The sequence below is a fragment of the Suricata suricatta genome, chromosome 17 (assembly GCF_006229205.1).
Source record: "Suricata suricatta isolate VVHF042 chromosome 17, meerkat_22Aug2017_6uvM2_HiC, whole genome shotgun sequence".
NCBI classification, from domain to species: domain Eukaryota; kingdom Metazoa; phylum Chordata; class Mammalia; order Carnivora; family Herpestidae; genus Suricata; species Suricata suricatta.
The window spans coordinates 46714833-46729651 of NC_043716.1; the positions used below are offsets into that span (position 1 = coordinate 46714833).

General features: G+C 52.7%; 1 protein-coding gene across 1 annotated transcript in view; it reads left to right on the top strand.

The window, feature by feature from the left end:
- The first annotated feature begins 14539 nt into the window (after nucleotides 1-14539).
- The window catches only part of AXIN2 (axin 2), a 30161-nt gene continuing 29881 nt past the window's right edge, over nucleotides 14540-14819 (top strand). Inside the window, exon 1 of the mRNA XM_029927766.1 lies at nucleotides 14540-14625. The gene's annotated coding sequence lies outside the window, so the exon portion shown is untranslated. The remainder of the gene's footprint in view (nucleotides 14626-14819) is intronic.

Below are 14819 nucleotides of genomic sequence, written 5' to 3' on the forward strand. Positions count from 1 at the left end.
AGTGACATGGCTGCATGCAGTTCAATCAGCTGTGCCCAGAAAAGGATAGGATCACATGGCACAAAATGTTACCATCCAGGCCTGGCTAGGGGTGGCTGACAACCTATAAAAAGCCAGAGAAAAATGATCCGCAATCCTGCCATCTACTATTCAATGATTTTTTTCTATCCGTTTTACCTAGTTGAAAACGTGTTCTATACAATTTTGCCTCTTGCTTTTTCGAGTTAATTTCCTATGGACTTCCAGTATCATTACAACTCCATTACCTTTTAAAAGACCATATAATATTCCTATACTGCTTGCGCCATAGCTATGATTTACTTAATCGGTCCTCTTACAGACGTCGATGTTATTTCCAAATTCCTATTGTTGTACATAGCCCTGAACGCTTGGAATAATGTCTAGAAGGCACAAGATGGCATCCCGGACTCATCATTAATTCTTGGAGAGTTTGGGAAACCTGGCCCTTCCTCCCAAAACAGAGGCACGATGGCTCTTTGGAAGAGCCACAGGGACAGAAGGAAGAAGCGGGTCCCAAACTGTCGGCATCTGCTTGCATCCATGCTGTCCGTCTTGAGCGCTACCCCTGTGGTCGAGACCAAAGGTCACAGAGCAGCACCTCTTAGCATCATCCAGGGAGGCCCACATGGGCTGCACACGCAGAAGAGGGATGAGTGGGTGACAGCCCTCTGCCTTCTGAAGACTTTGTTCCTCTTAGCTGATACGTCCAGCCACCGTCTAGATGAGGTGGTATCATCTCCTGGGGGTGCAATGTGCAGTGAGGAGGGAGAATGGACTAGAAGAGTCTGGAATGGAAGAGTTGGCATCCAAGCTGGTATCCAAGCCCTTCCTTGTGCAGGTGAGACCCCTTCACTGCCCAGAGTGGCCTGAGCCAAGTTGGAGCCAGGACTGGGATGTAGATGTGGGCACTGGCCACTAACCCTCCCTGATTATGCATCCAATCGGTAAGAACACAGAGCCAACTGGAAAGGCAATACAACACTCTTCAGTTTGATGGCTCTTGTTCTTAAAACCTGCAGTTCAGACAAGATGCCTTCAGATATTTAGGCCTATGGGAACTGACACCTGTCCTTCGGAGAATGAGAAGCTAACACTGGACCAGAGTTTTTGCAAGAAAACTCCATCAGCTAAAGAGCCAGGCAAGTTCCTGGTAGCAGAGTCCTCATGTCTGTCCTCAAGGGATGTTTACAGGGCAGCTCCTTCCATTTGGGGTGCTTCCCCTGCCCCCAGGAGGGTGTCTAAGCAAGTGGAGATTGACATCTTCCAAGGCAATGGCCCACCTTGAAATCGTTGCTTTATTCAGGAGAATCCACCTATTAGAGAGCTGAGTGACCCTAAACTGTTTACTTACTTACTCTAAGCTTCACCTGTGGCTGGTGGCGGCACGTCCCTAGGGTAAAAGGGCTGGGAGGAGTCAAGGAACCAACCCAGACCCTTGTTCTTTCCCAGTGCACTGTGTTCACACCTGCCCCCGCCACGACTTACTGCCGCGGGACCTTCACTGAGCATCCGGAGCCCTCTAGACAGGCTGGCTCCATGGGCAGGTGACCAGTGCAGTCACACAGTCCCCGTGTTTAGAGGCGCCATGGTGGCGCCATCTTGAAATTCCTAAAGTTGAACAGGGAGCCCGCATTGGTGTTTTTATGCTGTGTCCCGCCCCCAGGCCTGTGCTTCCTGTGAAATAGGTGGATAATAGTAGCGTCTGCGACAGGGAGTAGTTGGGGGAGAGGAAGTAAATGAGCTGACTTCTTCGCAGAGAGCCTGACTCACCGGAAGTGCCTCCTTGCCTCAGCCACTTTGCTACGGTTATTACCCAAAACCCTCTGCGGCCTGCCTCTCCCCCTCCCAGTCTTTCTCGTCCCCTCGGAGGACTTCTCCTCAGTCTTCTCTCTCTCTGCGGACTCTGACCCAAGGATTCAAATATCTAGGGTGCAAGGACCAGACTTGGAAATCACAGCAGTTTTCTCAGGGCCCTTATCAGAAAGGAAACTGCTAACGACTCCATCTCTGGTTTATGGCAGCTCGATCCGTTTATGGCACTTTTACTGCCCTGGACCCTGGGGGTTCAGACAGAGCCGCTCTTTGTGATGGAAGATGGCGCCAAGGAGGGAGCCACGGACCCACCTTCCCTCTGGGATGAGGCCTTGGATTCCCTGCAGCCTGGGTAGGGCCAGCTTGGAAAGGTCTATGGTAATGTCTGACTTGGGCCCAGAAGCCACGTGTACAAGACTCAGTGTGATCAGGCTTTCTAGGTCTCTGGGGTCAGCTTCCTGCACCGGACATGTGCTAATACGAACAGCAAATAGGGTGAACAGCAAATAGGGGTGGCTCTGCTCTCTCCACGCCAGCGACTATGGCTGGCACGTTGCATATATTACCCTGATACCCACAGCATCTTGGGCCTGTTAGCCCAGGAAGGGTAAGTGGGAAACAAAACAAAACAAAACAAAAAGCAAAAAAAAAAAAAAAAAAAAAAAAAGAGACAGAGCTTGAAAATTACTTCAGTCATAAACAATCCTTAAAATTATTTATTCTTAGCTTCCTTTTGTGCTTGAACAAAGCAAGGCTTCAAAGGATATATAACTTATGGAAAAGGATATACAACTTATTCCAGGTCAGGAGTGGGGTCAGGACTTGAACCTCAATGTACGTCCGACTCCTGAGACCAGAGAATGGGATTGCTTCTCGTTCATTAACTCCCCTGCTCTATCCTTCATGCACGCTGGATACAAAGGAAGGAGTAGGCTTGGTCCCAGCGACTGATAGCTCTGTGGAGTTCGGGTTGGTTAGACGGGCTTCTCTGGCAAGTCTAACACATTACGTATGCAAGACAAGCAGGCCAGCCCAGGCCTCGTGCAGGAGGGTGGGAAAAGATAGATTCTGGCATGAGTACAACTGTCACTTCCAGGCTCTGTGTGCCTCTCTTAAGTCCCCTCCTCCCAGCCTTGGGTGCGCCTGAATGAGGCCCACCTCAAAGAGTACATTTACGGAGAAAGCAAGTTCCAAATTGGGCTAATAAATAGCACCCCCTTTTCCTGCTCAAGTGTAGGGCTCATTGAGAGAAGAGACAGGAGTCAGGCAGGCAGAGTCAGGTACGTCAAGTTTGCTGCTGATCAAGTAAATGCCCGGTAGTAATCAGCAACCGTCGGCTCCCTGGATCCCAAGTTGGACGTACTTACCTGACATTGGTTTGGAGAGAAAACCTCGGCCCTACCCTGTGGGATCTGCCCTGTGGAACCACTTAGGGCTTGGAGGAGCAGACGGAGACAGGGAGACGCTGCAAGCCAACTCCAAGGAGGGATGGGCAGAGTCATCCACACCCTGGCTAGTCGTCTCCTCTCCTGGGGCCAGGCGTCCCTCCCTCACCTGGGGACCAGAGGACTGGGAGGAGGCAAGCTCCCATGCAGGACCAGCGGGGGACACCCAGCCCCCCAGCTGACCAGCAAAGGATGCAGCAGGCCTGCTTCCAGGAAGGGTGGTCGGAAGAGGTGGCCAACGGAGAGATGGGTCCAGTGCCCTCCGTCCCTCTAGCCCCCGGGGGCTCTGTCCACTTTACTGCAAGTGGACAAGGCCAAGTAGTGAAGGGCCGGCAGAAAAGCCCCAACATGTTCCCAATGCCTTCTCCTGCCCCCACATCCATCCAGACTCAGGAAACTAGGCCGAGGAACCCCGTGCTGAGTGCACCATACCTACTAAGTTCATCCAGGTTCCTTTGCGGGCCACCAGCCCCTCCATCCCCACCCCCACTCCCACCCCCAGGGAGGAGAACAAAACCTGAAAACTGCTGGCCGTCTGTCACTGCAGTACAGACTGCAAGGAAACTGCTAAGTCCAGGGGGACCAAACTCGCCTCTCCCTCTCTGCCTCCCCCACACCCCCACTGCCTTCAGCACGGAATGCCTGCTCTGCAGGGCCCTGCCTTGGGGGGAGACACAGGCGGACTTGCTTGTCCCTTCAGTGTCATGTGAGGAGTCCCTGCCGAGGGGGCCCTGGGAGCCCCTGGGAAGTCACCCTGGGACATTGTAGACCTGTGCCAGGCACACACAGCATGAGGACAGCCCTGGTAGGGCAAAGGGTACAGCACAGCGCGTTAGGCGTGCATTGAGCCAGCATGCAGGGGGGCGGAGAGGATCCGGGAGAGGCTCCGTCTTGGACTCTCGTGTCCTCTGAACCTCTCGTCCGCCCCGGGTGCAGGGGGGCTTCCCCGACATCATGGCAACACCTAGGTCACAGCCAGCTGTATCTCAGAGACACACACAAGCCTCGCTGGTGAGCAAGACGGGCCCAAAGCCCCCCCCACCCCACCCCAACACTTTAGGAACCCTGTGGCCAGCAACAGAAAGTGCACCCTGGCAGGAAGGCTTGACATGTCTGTGGTCATCGTCACACTAGCCTGGAGGACTGTCTTTGAACACGCTTTTCTTCGACGCAGAATATGAATAAGCGATGGAATCCACATTGTTGAGACGCAGCACCTTGCAGGGTTTACAAAGAGAGGAACAAATGTGCTGGGGAAGGCCTCTCGAATTTGGTGGTCACACCCGGATCATTAAAAAATTATTAAAATCAGGGGCACCTGGGTGGTTCAGTCGGTTAAACATCTAACTTCAGCTCAGGTCATGATCTCACGGTGCATGGGTTCAAGCCCCGCGTCGGGCTCTGTGCTGACAGCTCTGATTCTGTGTCTCCCTCTCTCTCTGGTCCTCCCCTGCTCGCATTGTCTCTCTCTGTCTCTCAAAAATAAATAAAAACATTAAAAATTTTTAAAAAATTAAAAAAAAAGAGAGAACCAGTGCACTGAGGCATATGCTTGTTGCCAATTATGTGAAGCCCCATGGAAGGGTCTGAGGGAGGGGTAGCTGCTGGGAGGTTGAGGACACATAGGGCCAGGGGTGGGCCCCCATTCTCTTGACCTCACCCCACGGGGGCCCACCTTAGGGCCCTTGGGAGGAGCAGCAGAATCATAAAACGCACCAAGTCCGTTGGTGTGGGAGCCCCGGGAAAGGCATGGAGGGTAGAAGGTGGTGGCGACCGACCGGAGGCGGCAGGGCCAGGGCTGCCAGTGCTGGGCGAGGGTGCACGCCCTGAACAGGAAATGGCTGACCCGCCGTCGGGCCTGCAAAGCTTGGGGCTGGGGGTGCTTTTGGTGGAGCCCTGCATGAAGCCAGCCATCACCCCTGGTTGGGGACTGAGAGTGAGGCACAGAGAAGATAAAACGTGTGCCAAGTCCTCAGCTGGCCTTGGCACGCCTTCCGTGCCAGAAAGCTGAGCACCGGCGTCTTCCAGAAGCTAAATCGACTGGCTAGAACGTTTCCACGCAGGCTCCGACCGAAATCTGCCATTACTTTATTCCCATTTTCTAGTGAAGGGAAGGGAGTCTCCAGGAGCCCGAAAGCCTTGCAGGGTGTCCTTAGCGGCAGAGCCAGGCCCCAGCCTGGACTGTTCTCTCTCTCAGTCTTTTCCCCAAGATGGTTAATCCTGGCCAAGTGCCGACGGGCCCCAGGTGGTTCCAGCCACTTTACTGCAGCCTCTCATGTGATCCTCACACCAACTCCCAAGCCAGGCGCTACCATTTGTCCTAATTTATACCAGGGGTAACTGAGGCACAGAGAAAGGGCAGGCTCTCGGTAGGGCGCTGGCCATCCATACTGAGAGCCTCCGCGTCTAACCACTGAGCCACACTCCCCTGGCTCATAATCGTACTTTCAGATGAAGAAAACATTTTCTCTCCCTGGCCCACAAAGTCCTGCCAAGCCCATGTCGGCCAGTCTGCCTCACCTTGCCTTTCTCCCCTGCTCCCAGTTTCCATGGGTTTCTGGAAAAGGCACAGCTACCTCCTGCCTGCGGCTGCAGCAGGTCCTCTTCCCACAGCCCCTGGACGCCGCCCCTCACCCTCCCACCTCCGGACTGCCAATTTCAGTGCAGAGCCTGGATTCTGGGCTCTTCCTCCCCCCCAGACAGCGAGCTGCAGAGGTCAGGCACTCTGGCCTTTGGGTCCACGTTGGTGCCCTAGTGCCCATGACATTGGACTTCCCTCCTGGCTCCCTGGAAAAAGGTCCCTTCTTCTCAAGCTGAGCAGCGTCCCAAGTGCCCAGCAGGCCCGCCATTGTCTTGTAGAGTGTAAGGTTGACACCTTTTCACAGGGAAATTCCGAGGCAGGGACCCCCTGGGGAGGCTGGAGTGGGGGAAGCAGCCTTTGTTGGGGTAGAAAAAGTTGAAGCTTGGGATGGGGGTTGGGAAGGTCATGTCTGTTACTGAAAAGCCAAGATGAAGCAGCGTTAGACCTACAGGAAGTGGGTGGTCACCTGAGAAAGCTGAACAGTGTGGGGGTGGGGGGAGAAGTTGGGGCCATCGGGCGCCCACGCCCTTCCTGCGTGGCGGAGCTTCTTGGTCTTGACCTCTGGGAGCTATCCCGCACCTGGGGCTTCTCCAGGGCTCCCTCTGAGCCGCCATCAGGAAGGCGGTCTGCCCGGCAGGCAGCTGTCTCACACCTGCCCCTCACACCTGGCTCACTGCTCTCCCCCGTCTTCTCTGACCTTGGCACTGAGAAGGGGAGGAGGAGAAAGCCCCTTACCCACTTCGTGGGACCCCCAAAGTCAGGCAACCAGATCTCGATGATTTCTTTATGTGTGAAATTAACGGATTCATGCGAAAAGTTGTACACAGGTAGATAGACATGAGGCAGGGATCATATTGACCTTGAGAAAAATATTTAATTCTGCAAAAAAGAAATACCCATCAGTTCCGGGAGAGGGGAAATGGTATTTTCAGCTTAAAAGACTGGCCTTCCCGTCACGGCATCTGTTGAAGTTCGTGGCATCACGCTGCAATCATCCTTGTCTGGAGAGCTGGGCCGGCTCAAGGCTGACTTTTTCCACTTCATTTTTTCCCTAACATCCCCCAAGTGTTGGGGTGATTCGTTGAGATTATCAAGACAGATTTTGTCGTTTCAATGATTACTGTATCTTTTCTTCTACACTCGGGGAAAATATTGATTAAGAGAGCATTAGTAATAGAGGCTCAATCCACACATTATAATTTGAAGATGAGACTCACGTTTTTTGCAACAACAACAACAACAACCAACCATGAAATACGTTCAGCCCACACCTGATGTGCAGACAAGGATCCCATCCACAAAACGAAAACAAAAAAGACGACTCCAGCGTTGCTCAGGGCCACCTCATTCAGGAGTTTTCTCCCCAGGAACTAAGATAGTTCGGGGATAGCAATTCTGAAGATTTCTTTACAAATGTCTTGCAGAGAATGAGCCCCAACTCTGCTACTTTGGGCGACACATTTTAATCCCAAAGATACCTCATTAGCATCTACCTTTCTTCCCGGTTCCCCACCGCTCCAAGAGAAAGATTCCTTTCCTTCTTCTAAATCTGAAGCAATAAAGGAGCAAATACTATTCGTATTTACCTTCTAGATAGACAAATAAGTTCTGTCCTCTGTCTTTCCATTAAGCTGGGGGAGGACCCCAATGACTTGGGAAAGGTGGCAGCAAAGTCAATGTTTTTGGGGGTGATCAAATGTCACTAGCCTGTAACTCAGTAAAATCTCAAATCAGTTTGGTCTTTCATTTCATAACCTATTTGGAGAAAGTTGATATGTTTTTACACAAACATCCAGTAACCTTGGAAGAACTTCAAACGTGATTATTGCCGGTTTACGCTCATCGCTGTTCCCCATCAATGTGCTTTTATATAGTAAGTGAGGAAAAGACTCCCGGAAACCCCATGTATGGGACCTTGGTTCTCAGCATTAGCGGTGCTAGATGACGAGGCGAAAGTCTCACCCACAGGACTGGTTCTGCCGATCCCCTTCCAAAAGGATGTATCTTAATTCGCGGGTCTGGAGTCTGGGCTTAGCCGGTGCCTCTGGCTCAAGGTGGTTCATGTAGCTGCAGAAAAGTGATCATCTGGGCCTCCATGGGTCTCCAGGTTTGGCTGGGTAAAAATCAACTTCCAGGATCACTCATTGGGTTAGAAAAAGCCTTGTCCCTGGCCATGCCGGCCTCTCCCTTCCAAGGGGCTGCCTCATGAGCCTAAAAAAGCACCTAGGATAGAAGTCACCATCTTTTTATACTCCAGTCTCAGAAGGGACATCCTGTTCTGTCTGCCGTATTCTGTTGGTGAGAAGCAAATCACTGAGCCCCACCACGCTCCAGGGAGGGAAGGACACAGGACAGGGTGCAGGACACAGGGATCATTGAGGGCCACTTAGAGGATGCCAACCACAACTCCCCATGACAGAGCAACGAAAGGCTTCTCCCTGATTGGGGGTATTTCATGACCCAGCCCCAGGACCCAGACTGGCTCCATGTTGGCTGGCCCATGGTTGGCCCTGTGTTATACCAGGTGTTCAGTATTTCACTTATCACTTGTGTCCACAACCACGGGCTGGGCTGAGGGATGCAGGTATCAAAGAACATGGCCCCTTCTTCAGAGCCCATGGGTGAATGGGTGCTAAATAGAAGTAGATCAGTGGAGCTGTTTTGCTAGAGGTGAGCCCACCCAGGTATCCTGGAAAGAAGGAGGAGAGGGGCCTCTCCCAGTTTTGGGAGGAGGCAACAGAGGAGGGATTGAAGAAGCCAAAGAGGGTGGCCTCCTGGCCAAAGGAATCTCTCAAGTTCCAAAGCATGAAGGAACAGCAGATGGGAGTCACCATGTGGGACTGACCTTGGCAGGGGTGCAGGGGTGGGGAGAGGGCAAAGGCAGCAGGAGATGCAGCCAGAGATTGGCCAGGGCCAACCACCTCGGGCACCGTACAGTGGGCTGTGGACCTTGTCCTGGAGGCTCTATGTGGCCAAGAGAGGATTTGACGCTAGGAATGATATGGTCAATCTTGGAGGGCAGAATGCTGTCTCTATGGTGGCAACATGTCAGGGACCCGGGGCAGGGGGCTCGGAACCGAAGTCTGGGAGGACAGAATGTTGCTCTTCCCGATAAGAGATAAGAAGAGTTGGAGTCATGGCAGGTGCTGGTGGTAGATATGGAGGGAAGGTGGTGATTGTAGGAGATTTTCCAGAGGCAGAATTAACAGAGCTGGATGACTGAATGGCGATGGATGAGCGAAAGGAAGGATCTAGAAATGACCCAGGTTTCTATCTGAGGCAGCAGGGGCCTGGTAAGGTCATCACCTACCAAGAGGATGGCTGGTTCAACAGGGACTAAGTAGGTTCCATTTTAAGATGCTAAATTTGAGTCAGCTGTGGGCCCCCTTTCCAAGGTGAGGATGATGAGGGAGGCAGGGAGAGAGGGCAGGGCTGCGGTCTGGGAGGCCCTGGTCTCTAGTGAATGGGGCTTGGAAGTATGGGCGGGGCAGGCAATGGCCCGGAAACCATTTCAGGGGGAAAGAACCGAGAGGAAGAGCAGGGTGTGAGGGCTGAGGAGGAGTGCAGAGCAGGGTGAGATGGAGACCTTCCTGGTTAAGAAAGATCAGGGAGAGCCTTGAACTACAGCAAGAAGAAGGAGGCCAGGCTGCCGCTAAGTCCAGCTCTATCCGGAGCAAAAAGGGCCCATGGGATTTGCCAATCTGGATGATTTTTACTTGGCTGAAAGTGATTTTCGAGGGGGCAAAGACTATCGTGCGCTGAGGAGACAATGAGAGAGGAGAAAGCGTAGACAGCAGAGTAGACTTCTCTTATAAGTCGTTCGCCAGCACGTTACCGGAGTGTCAGCGAGGCGCAGGACGGGCGTGGGGGCAGCATCCAAGGCAGCTTACCTAATAGAGCAGCATTTGACACTTGACATGGAAAGAGGAAGGCTCTTTCATGGGGAGCAAATATCCAGAACCTCTCTAGGGGTTCTGGGGGGAGGGCTGGGACTCTCCCAAACATCTTCTCCCCGCTTCCCTTCCTGCTGTGGCACATGCCCTGGAGACAGAGAAAGCAGTCCGTCAGCTTGTGGGCGTGTTCGAAGCCAATCAAGAAACTGACATGAACGAATAAAGGAACTGATCCCAAGCTTGGCAGAACCTCACTTTCCAAAACTTGTTTCAAATAAGCAGGACGAGACATCAGGAGCAGAAAACAAGGTCCATGGTGGGAGCTTGGCATCCTAGACCTATTTATAGCAAAGTTTCCCATGCTGCCCCTCGGGTGGTACCTCACAAGTTCTTTTCCTACCTCCTTCTCACGTCCTTTCCTGAAAACAACCTTTTCCACGTGTGTCTGCTTGATGCAATGGAGAAGGAAATTTCAAAACTGAGAACCTCTTTCTGGATTTGTGTTAACATGGGTGGCCTTCTCTGGCTACATGCTCAGGCCAGCCCTTAAAAGATGATGAATCTTGGGCAAGATGCGAGGGGTCCAAGAGGCAAATAACTCCATTTATAACAAATATTTTTTAAATTTTTAAATGTTTTATTTTATTTTAGAGAGAGAGACAGCGTGATCGGGGTGGGGTCAGAGAGAGAGGGAGACACAGAATCTGAAGACAGGCTCCAGGCTCTGAGCTGTCAGCACAGAGCCCAATGTGGGGCTCAAACCCACAAGTTGTGAGATCATGACCTGAGCTGAAGTTGGATGCTTAACTGACTAAGCCACCCAGGAACCTCTCCATTTATAATAAATATTAAAGGCCCTTGGAAGGAAGTCAGATTAGGAGGTTTTACGTTATTAGCCCTATTTTAAATTTAACATTTAAATGATGTGTTGTTATTAATTTTATTAACAAATAAGTTTCCCCGGCACTTCTATGGATAGGATTTCTTCGAGAACCCTCCTCTTTTCTCTTGTGGGTTCAAAAGTTCCACCTTGATATCTCAGTCCCCCCTCTGCTAAGGGGAGAGGAAGTAGAAAGGGGGAAGGGTGGGAAGTTGGGTTGGTCCTTTCCTCTTCTTTTCCTCCTCTCATCCTCTGTTAGAGTCAGACATCCCTTAGGTGAACCAGGACCCCCTGAGATGCCCCTGGGACGCCTGCACTGTAGGAGACTCCACGGAATAGCCTAGTTCCTGGGGTCAGGATGGTCCAAAAGCATGGAGAGAAGGAAGTGTGCCTCAGTAGAATTTCAAGCTGGAGCCTCGGGGTGATTCTTTTAGGAAAACATCTCACAACATGTGTATTAGTCAGGGGCTCATGTTGCAAGTCAGGGACTTGAGAAACTCAGGGTCCCCTCTTAGCCAGCCCTACCCTGGGGTCTCTTCCTGGGGAGGATGAACCAGGAGTCAGACAGAACCCTTACAAGGTTTCGGCTCAGCTCCAGCATGGGTGAAGTGATCTTGGGAAAAATCTCACCGCCCCTTCGTAGCTTATATTCCTCCACCTCTAAACGTGGATTGGATCAGATATCACTTTAAGAGTTCCCGGGCTAGACTTTAGGATGTTTCTTTTTGGGTACAGGAGAGGACTGTTTCTGAGAGATGGCAGACAGGCACAGCCCCCTGTCCCTCCCAGCCTGCTCCTCTCTGCAGGGAAGGCGGCACGGTTGGCTGACCTTTGTAGGACCTCCTTGGTAGCATCCAGCCCCCCCACTCCTGTCCCGTCACCCTGCCCGCCCCCATGCATGACTCCTAGCGGGAGGGCATCTTTGCTTTGGAGACAGAGCATTTCTTCCCTGATGATTGGGGGCACAGTATGGAGTGCCTACTGTGTGTTGACCATCTTGCTGGACATTTACCTTGTGGCTTATCCTCACAATAGCATTTGGAGGGTTGTTTCCTCCACTCGACAGATGAACACACAACTCTCAGAACAACTAGGTGACCTGCTGTCTTAGGAAAGGTTACCTGTGTCTCTCTCCACCTCCTTGTAAACAAAGGTACATTGTCTAAGGTGGCACTTTTCCAAAGAAATAAAAGACAAAGTCACTGGATCTCAGAAAATCATGTCCTCCGAAGTCACAACTGGTGTGACTTCCACTCCAGAAGGGTTTTGGGGGGGCTGACTAAAGTTTGGAGATCTGGCCAGGTGTTTCCCAGGGAGTCCGAGTCCTTGTTTGCTAGGATTCCAACCCAATACATAATTCCAGAAAAGAATTATACTCTCTGCTTTATGAAACTTGTCTGCACTTAGGCAAAGTAGGCTGTTTATCCTCCGTAGGATTTTTCTTTAAAGGAGAGGGGGGAGAGTGAGCATGTGCAGAAATCCATCACCTTGCTTTCCAGTTTCCAGGCAACCGTGCAGGATTACAACAAGTCACATGATATGGCTGCTGCCAGGGAGAAGGGGAAAATGGAAAACTGTGCTATCTTGAGAAAGGGGCAGGGTATAAGCAAAGGACTTTGGATTCTCTTCCAGAAATATTATCAACAAGTAGTCAAAGATCCAGACGCTTGGGAGGGCTCCTGGCTTCTCAGCACTTGGCCGGGCCTCCTGCTGAATGGGAAACGCACCACCAGATCTCAAGTCCAGGGGGAAGGAGAAAGGGCAGGGGTGAGAGGGAGGGGGAGTCATTGGGCCAAGGCGACCAAGCACCTGTTCTGGAAATCAGGCTCTCCGAGGGATCATTAATGAGAAGACACCAGGCCTGTGTCTGTGTCCCCATCTCTGCTCCCTCCTTCCTGCTTCTGCAGCCCTAGGGGAAGGAAGGAGCAGGAGAGTCTTTAGGTGAAGGGGAGCCTGCATAATGAAGGCTGGGGGGTGGCACCGAAGGGTCAGGAGAGACAGCTGTGGAGGAAAACCACCCATGAAGACCAAGTTTCCATTTCCTCTTCTAAAGCCTCCTCTTTCTGATCATTGTTTATCTTGATTTTGGATGTTTTGCTTTTTTCTATCTCCCCTCCTGTAATAACACCCTCTGTGGGCTAGAGACTCCTTGGAACCACAGGGACAGCTTTGCTCCTGGCTGGCATGGGGTCGCCCAAGTGGGTGGGCATGCCCTGGGCCATAGGTCCCACATACCAGCATTCGGTAAGGCCAGGCTCTTAGATGGAGCTGACCCGAAGTGGACCCGAAGCCTGTCTCACACTCAGCAGTGGACGCAAGGCAAGGAGGAGTGATCCTACCACACGCTAGTACCAGCCTTCCCTGTCTGCCCTGAGATGGCCATATGCCATAGCCTGGACTGCCAGCCTGGCTGCCTGGGGAGTGCGCCTGGAGGGGCAGACCATGGACACAGAGGGGAAGGGAAATGTCAACCGCCTTGGCGCTCAGGAGCTAAAAACTCTGGCAGACTAGGATTCTAGTCTCTTGTTGCAGCCCCACAGACTGGGGGCAGCAGGACACAGCCCCCCTTTTCTAGCACATCATGGGTGTTTTACCATCCCTCCCTTTTTCTAAGGAAACCTAATGAGACCCATGTCTTGCATGTTTCAAAGTTCTGAAGGTCTAATGATAGGTCATGGGCCCCTCTGCATTGAAAAGGATCGTCATCCATTAAGCTCAACCAAAAAGTAAATAAAGTGAGTAAAGCTGGGGACCCCAAGCCGTTGCGCGGTAGCTGCACTGGGCTCCCCTTTTCACTTATTGAAACAATTTGACTCCTTTAAGATTTTCAAGAGGAGAAAAAGTTAATAGCGCATCACGGGAGGGATCATTCTAGCAATAGATGTTCTGGGTTTGTGACATATTTTCTTGTTACATGAAGTGAGAAGAGACGGTTGTGCTTCATAAACCTTACCAGTGGCATGTGGGGAGGGGACATCCAAAGGTGACAGTGAGTGAGGAGTTTTCAATACATGAAAAGTGTAGACCAAGGAGAAAAAAGACATTCCATGTCTGTTTAATATGTAACATATGGCAGGATAGGGGATGCTTGCAATAGCGTGTTGGGAATGCGGTTGTTACAGAAAGATGTTCGGTAGGTGCACAAGAAGGGTCCTGGCGGCCAGGTTGGCAAGTTGGGAGTAAAACCTTCAGGGAACTGAGGTATGCTTCCTAACGAGGTGTCAGAGCCCATTTCCAGCACTCAGGCCTGCGCCGGCAGATTCACACTCCCATCTTCACACATCCACAAACGCACTGTGGTCGGTCCTAAGCCACACTCAGAAAAACGCAGGCAGGGGCACACCCACGCCTTAGGCATCCAGGCCCGCGTTTGCCCTCTGACACTTGGCCAGCCTAACCCGGTCCTGGAACTCCCTTTACAAGATCCTCGCAGCCCAAATTCCCAGGGAAACTTGAATAGAGGTGAAGTGTTTGATGATAGAAAAAAAGAAAAATCTGCTTGCTTGCAGTTCTTGCGACGGCCAGAATGCTACAATAAACTGTTGCTTTCCAGAGCTGGGGAGGGCGACGGCAGGCAGGGGGAGGAAGCCGGAGCAAAGAGGCCGGAGAACTTGAAAGGCGGAGTTGGAACTCCGGCTGAGAGCGCTCCCGGAGCGGCGGGGGCCTCGCAGGGGGTGGAGGAGGACCCTGGAAGAGTTAACGCGGGAGACGAGCGTGCGGCTGGGGCGGGCTGTGCCGGCGCGGGGCGCTGTCCCTTTAAGGCGGGCGGCGCGGGCCGGCCGAGCGCTGCTGTGATTGGCGCGGCGGGATCACTGGCTCCCCAAGCCCGGCCTGGGGGAGTCGGCTGGAGCCGGCTGCGCTTTGATAAGGTCCTGGCAACTCAGTAACAACCCGAGAGCCGGGAAATAAAAATAACCCCTCACAGCAATGGACTTCGGGGCCGCCCGGCGTCCGAGGCGCCCGTCTCCCCCGCGGAAAGCCCTGCTGTAAAAGGTGGGGGTGGAGGCGCGGCCCCAGCGGAGCCGCTTCAAAGAAAGCCCCCCTTGGACAGGGGGCGAGGTCGCGCCGAGCCGCGTCGCGGGCGCCGGGGGCGGGAGGGGGTCCGTCCGGGCAGAGCCCGGGCTCGGTGGGGCGGTACGAGCCGGACGGCCCTGGGGAGGAGCGGCAGGGGCACGGGGGGCGGCCCG